Genomic DNA, 6,945 nt, shown 5'->3' on the forward strand with positions numbered 1-6,945 from the left:
ATCACCTCTAAGCATTTTCTATGGTCTTATTCATATTTTAAGAAATAATTTTATTGAAAGAAAAACTCTAAATATGTTACCTGAAAACTTAAAGAGCCATAAGCCTTCAAAATTAAATACTTATATGTTCCAATCTCATTTCTGCTGAAATCTTTTGCCCTCTTCTCAAATATGATGCAAATGCTTCAACATGGTAATGTTGAGCCTTTCTCAAAAGTCCTGATCCTTGGGTAATTCGACTCCCCTTTCCATATGTTATGAAACTATAATAATTAATTTGTAGAATGGCATAATAACATATAATGTATTTGTTCATTTATAAAGTGATAGAAGAAAAGTAAATATATTTTAATTAGTTTTTATTTGTTGCTACTATTTTCTCATGATTTTGTTTTCTATCTATTAATGGTACCAACTAGTTTTCAGCTCCTACTTAAAATAAGGCTTAGGATTCTTGGTTTTTAAATTTCTTGATAATTGTGTTGTTGATATTGCAAAGCACAGATTTATATCCTTCAATGAGAGCCAGTCTTAATGACTTAAAATCATGTGTCAAATAGTCTTCTTGATTATTTTGAATTTTTTTCATATTCTTGTTTATCTTGACTTCTTTTCTCATATTGGATTAAATATTCTTTGTTTTACGTCCTAACTTTGGTTTTTGAGAGCCCCCAAAGGGATGCAGGAAGAGTAGTTTCACCAGTATCATTAGTGTTATCTCAGTGATCTCCTTGCAGCTATTTTTCTGTGTCACTTAAACATTGTGAAGGCTTAATTTAATAACACCAGATAATATAATCTCTAAGCAACACAAAATGACAATATGTGTCACTATGCTGATAGCCAGCAACCAAATGACTGCCAAACCTCTTAGGGCCCTCCTCTCAAGAAGCCTAATAGACTATGTGTGAAACAGCACCTGTAGTCATTTAGGCCAAAGGCAAGAGTGTCAAGACATAAAAACCTATACTTCTTTTAGATAAAAGAACCAATATAAATAGAAGTTCAATATTTTCTTCCTCTGCTCTGCTCCCCTAGGAAGGTGAAGCATCCCAATTTGGAACTTTCTTGAAGAGAGCAAAAGAACATCTAGAGACAGAATGTTGGTCCCTTTATGACAAGGATGTAGATGACTTCATTTGTCATTAATAATAGAGGACTGTGTCTGAGAAAAGAATAATTAAAGAGGTGCTACATCTAAAAAGAAAAACAAGGATACAGTATTAGCTGGGAGTTGGATGGTTGAAAGATGTGTTGGATGGCTTTCAGAGTGTTTAGAAGACTGACAGATGATGGCTGAAATAAACATTCAGGGAAGGAAAGGCATGAAACGTGGGAAGAAAATGTCCCAGAGCCTAATTCATATGACTACCAAGAATTCCAGCATGTCTGTGTATGTGGGAAGGACCAAATGTCCTCAGGAAAGATACAATGACTAGACATGTTAAGGCTGAGACTGCAGCCAGACATGGAGCATGGCAAAGCCTCTGGAATAAAGGACACTTCTGAACACCCCAGGCTTGACTCCTGATGGGGAGAGAGACGCAAGTGACTGAGCAATGTCTGGGGCTTCAACTACAGCATAGCATATCCTCCTCAATGCCCTCCAGGGAGATGAGCCTGGTGACTAGAGAACTAAGGGACCATAAAGAAATGGGAAATAAAGTGATGAGAAAAGCAGGATCTCAAAGGTGCTCCTTGACTTAGGAATAAAAGTATGGTGCGTTATTCATCCCCTTCAGGAAGAAGAAGAAAAACAGCTAAGACCATTACACCAGCACCAGTGTAGATGAGAGACAATGCCGACTCAGAGGCTGGCTGGCAGTGAGAAGTGCAGAGGAAAGCAGAAGCAGGAAATGGGAGAAGAAGAATGCTCTTACAAGAGGTGGAAAGACCTGGAAACCCCTTACCAGAAAGAAAGTCAGTGAGTCTACAGGTGGATGCTAAATCATGGATTTCTGTTTTATTGCTAGCATTTAACATGATCTCATTGCCTCTTAGGCTGCTGTGGCTCAGGAAACTTAAAGAATATGAGTATTCTGTAAGGGAGGTCTCTGTGCTTATCCTGGAGGAAAATCTACTAGAGAAACATAGTAAGTAAGCTTCTATCTCTATTCTTCTTTAAATTTGTTGGGGATAGATATCACCTATGGTCTGGGCTAGAATTTGAAACCCCAGACAGAGTCAAGTCTAGTGGTTAGATGCATGTTTCTTAGATCCAACAGATGTAAGGTCAAATCTAGACACTATCCTTGAAACTATATCCAAAGCAACATCACTAATCCTCAGTTTCCTCAACAGTAGAGTAGAAATCATGACATTATACATCTCTTAATATAATTGAATGGAATAAAGGATAATATGCTTCCAGGGCACCTATTATATTAACCTTATAGAGCATCCAGAATACCAGTAATTAAAAGGAAGCTACCAGATAAGGAGTACATTTCCAAACACTGCAAGCAAGATCCTATCCAGTGCTAAGTAAGGGTAGCTGAGAAGTCAATGAAGCAGCTAAGAAACTGGGAAGTCTAATGCTATCTCTGCTGTATGCAGCATCATTAAACAGTTCATCTCAATCACCTTCAAGCAGATCCCTAAAGCATGCCAACTTTTCAACTCTTTCAATGAAGCCACCAACAGATAGTTTCTCATGTAAGGAATACATGCAGGCAGAAGGTATAATTTAGGAGGAACTGAATCTTTCTAACTCCCCATCCCCAACAATAGTGCATGTTTATGCAAATATTTGTGTTAGGGAGTGGGTTTCTGAATGGAGAATCAATAATAATCTTCTTTTATACTTGGAATAATCCAGATAATCATAGTGTTTCATGAAGGTAAACAAAAGAGAACAGTTTTTAAATCTTCACAGGAAAACCTCTAGATTCTCTCAAGTAGGTCAATTACTGATTAGGATAGTCTATAAGAATAATAACTAAAAATTTCCAAGGAGTCTATGAAATACCAGCAATTAGATAAATTCTCTTTGGTGTAAGAATTAAATAGGAAATCTAAAATATTTCTCACTGAAATTCAACTTTCTACAGTTTAAATTTACAAAATTATTTTAAATTTACAAAAAGTTCAATGCTTATTTCATGTTTCCATGATTATGATTATTTATGTTTGTTGTTTTTGTATCTCCTGATTGAAGTTGAAATGGCAGTAATTCTCTTTCACAGAGCTGGCCTCTCATGGAGTGGGGTACATGAAAAAACAAGAAAGTATGGCCATTTCACAGACTCCAGCTAGCATAGCAGGTTCTTGATTTCCATATGGCTTAGAATAATAATACAAATTTCTATACTCATTGCTAAAATAAATTTAAAAGAGATTATTGAAAAATGCATCTAGTTATGTTGAATTCTTTGAAAAATGTAGAAGGAGCCCATGTTTCTTCATATTTCTTCTCTTGTGAAGTATTAGACTCAATAAAACCAAAAGCTTGTGTTTCTTAAATTTCTCCTAAGACTGAGCTAACAGGTCTTAAAACTAACCAAAAGAGAGCTTGTATAAAAGTCATATTAAATTTAAAACATGCAATTTAGTGTGTTAGAAATTACAGAAATATTTTTTGCCCATTTTAGAGAAAGGGAGCCACACAGGACCTAACTATCACATTAGCGCCCATGCAATGCTCTAAGCAAATGTAGGATACATACTACCCAAATGTGGTAATTTACCCAAGAGTCTTCCTTCTTTATCCTTTCCAAAGAATTGTTACATTGACCAATGTGAGAGATAGACAACTCCATAAAAGGTAAGGAGAAGAGTAAGATAACTTAAATTTAGGTGGGTAAAATTTCTACATTCTGTAGAAAACTAAGACCATAATTGGATCTCTGTGAGAGACTGAAGAAGAACCAAGCAGAATAATGAACACCCAGGTTGTATTGTGTTTCTTTCAGATCCTAGTTAAGACCATGGCAGCATCTAAACCCATGGATTGCTGTCTCTACGACCTACCCTAACACTTTCTTATACAGTTAACTAAATAGGTTTTGTGTATTTACTTTGTCTTCTCAGCTATGCTCTAAAATTTCTTTGGGGGCACTATGTTGATTCTTCTCTGGAAGTTTTGCACTCGAGAGTCTAGAATAGTTCTAGATTACTGAGAATGAGTGAATGAATGGATGAGTGAAAAGTGAATGGCTTTGCCTTTCTGCTTTCAGAAATATGTTAGAAGAACTGGATTTTTAAACATTTCAAGTGATGTATATCTTAAATCCACCTGCAAATATGCATGCTACAACTCAGTAAGCTCAGTAAGCCTGAACTGATGTTTGAAATGCATGTGTCCTTCTACCGGTTAAATGAATAAACAACAAAAAAAAATCTACACAAATCAGTGTGGCATCATAAAATGATCATAGGTCTGCTATCCAGAAGTTTTGAGTTCAAGCTCCTCTTCCACCAGCTGTCCAGTCCATCTCATCCTCAATGGCTCCCAGGTGCTCCTCTCAGATAATATAACAAGGTTGCATGAGATTTCCTTGAATTAGTATAAGAGAAAGTGCTTGTATTAGTTTCTTATCACTTCTGGTAACAAAGTGCAATGAAGTTAGTGACTTAAATATCAAATTTGTTATCTTACAGTTCTAGAGGTCAGAAATTCAAAATGGATCTTCAAGGCTAGAATCAGGGTGTTGGCAGAACTAATTCCATCTAGAGACTGGAGGAAACAGACTGTTTCTCGCCTTTTTAGAAGATGTCCACATTGATTGGTTGATGACTGTATCATTCCAACCTCTGCTTCTCATTGCCACATTTCCTCTCTGGCTGACCATCTTGCCTCTCTCATAAGGACCCATGTGATTACTTTGATCCCACCCTTACAATCCAGAGGAGCTTCCTACCTCAAGAACCTTAACTTCGTCACATCTACAAAGTCCTTTCTGCCATGTAAGGTAAAATACTTACAAGTCTTAGGGATTAGAATGTAGACATGTTTGGTTTTCTTATTTTTTTCAGGTAATTTATAATTAATTGTATAGAAATATAGCTGATTTATTTCCTGGTGGTACTGAGAATTGTATTTAAGGCCTTGTGCTGCTAGGCAAGTGCTATACCACTTGAGTCACATCTCCAGACCAAGATGTGGACATCTTCTATTCCACCTACCTCAGTGCTTTGTAAATGTTAACTCTGTGAATGTACTATTCTAATGCCTTCCTACACAGAAATCAGAGAAAGAGATCTAATAATTTGAAAAAAGCGATTCAAGAAAAAGAAAACTGCACAATACTGTATACATGACTGCTGTCTGAGTACTTAGATTACCATTGTAGAAAGGAAAAAAAAAGATTAACCAAGGAAATCAGTATGTGTAATCATCTTGGACAGCTGGATTCTACATGTGAAAAATGGTGACAACAGCAACTATGCCCCAGAAGTAAATGAAAGTTTTATTAAGTGGAAAATTATTCACCAAAGAAAAATTCAAGAAGAAACAATTACTGCATGCTTTTATCCCGTATCTCTTATCTTTCTGGTAGTCAGTAAAATAATGTAATAATAAAAACTGTGTTTCCACACAGTTGTTTTGGTTTGAAGAATTCCTTTTTTATTGCCATACATTAATAGTACAAGGGATTTTATTATTATAATTCCATAGAAGTATACATTGTCCTTTGCACAATTCACCTCTCTATTATATTCCCTGACCCTTGACTCTTCTCCTTTCCCTTTTCAGACAGTACTCACTTGGTTTCATTATGCTTTCTTCATATGCATATGTTTAACATACTTTGATCCTTTTCACCACTCCCTGTACTCGCTCCTTTAACCCTCTTCCTGCTGATTCCTACCCGACAGTCCTCCTTCCACAGTCATGTCCCATTATTTTTATTGTCATCATCATTTAAGTCTAGATTCTGCATGGAAGGAAAATGTGATATTTGGCTTATCTTGCCCAACATTATGATCTCCAGTTGCATCCATTTTCATACAAATAACATAATTTCATTCTTCTTTATGGCTGAATAATACTCTACCATGCATATATACCATATTTTCTTTATCATTTCATTGGTTGTTGGGCACTTAGGCTAATTCCACTATTTGGCCATTGTGAATAGTGCAACAATAAACATGGGTGTTCAAACATCTCTTTTGTATGTTGATTTACACTCCTTAAGATTATATGCAAGAATTGTGTAGCAGGGTCATAGTAAGTCTACTTTTAGTTTTGTGAGAAACCTCCATACTGATTTCCTCAGTGGTTGCACTAGTTTGCACTCCCACCAATAGTGTATGAGGGTTCCTTTTTCCCCACATCTTTGTCAGCATTTATTTTTGTTTGTTTTCTTGATGATAGCCAATCTCAGTGGAGTGAGATGGAATCTCAGTGTAGTTTTGATTTGCATTTCCTTTATGGCTAAGGTTGTTAAGCATTTCTTCATGCATCCATTAGCAATTTGTACTTCTTTTGAGAACTGTCTATTCAACTAATTTATCTATGTGTTAGTTGGATTATTTGTTCTTTTGGTGTTTAATTTTGTGAGTTCTTTGTATATTCTGTACATTAATCCTTTAACTGATGAATATCAGGCAAAGATTTTCTCATATTCTGTGGATTTCTTGAAGAATTCTTAAATCACAACTGTTTTAACAAAATGTGAAGCCAATGGAAAAATATTTCAGGAGTCTTATGATCAATAGTTAATAGCTATTAGTAAATCATATCAGCTTGATTTATAATGTTAATAGTTTATTATTATTCTATTATCATTAGTAGTTATTAATGTTTTAGCAGATTGGAGACAAGGTTCAGAGTTCTTGAAGTAAAAAAATAAACATGGACTAGGAAAACAGATCCCACAATTGTCAGAAATGAATGTTCTAGGCATAGAGAAAAATAGAAGAAAGGTTTACTAAATACAGATGCTGATATCAACTCTTGATTGAAAAGAAAGTACAAGTGAAAGTTAACAGATATTTTCT

The 6,945-nt window shown here is 35.4% G+C and overlaps 1 long non-coding RNA gene across 1 annotated transcript; it reads left to right on the forward strand.

Annotated features, from left to right (window-relative positions):
- The first annotated feature begins 1,467 nt into the window (after nt 1-1,467).
- LOC141425477 (uncharacterized) lies at nt 1,468-5,490 on the forward strand. Its single transcript, XR_012450484.1, has 3 exons — nt 1,468-1,920; nt 2,002-2,093; nt 4,600-5,490. It is a non-coding gene; the product is annotated as an uncharacterized lncRNA (long non-coding RNA).
- Nucleotides 5,491-6,945: the final 1,455 nt, after the last annotated feature.

Source organism: Castor canadensis, chromosome 8 (genome assembly GCF_047511655.1).
Source record: "Castor canadensis chromosome 8, mCasCan1.hap1v2, whole genome shotgun sequence".
NCBI classification, from domain to species: domain Eukaryota; kingdom Metazoa; phylum Chordata; class Mammalia; order Rodentia; family Castoridae; genus Castor; species Castor canadensis.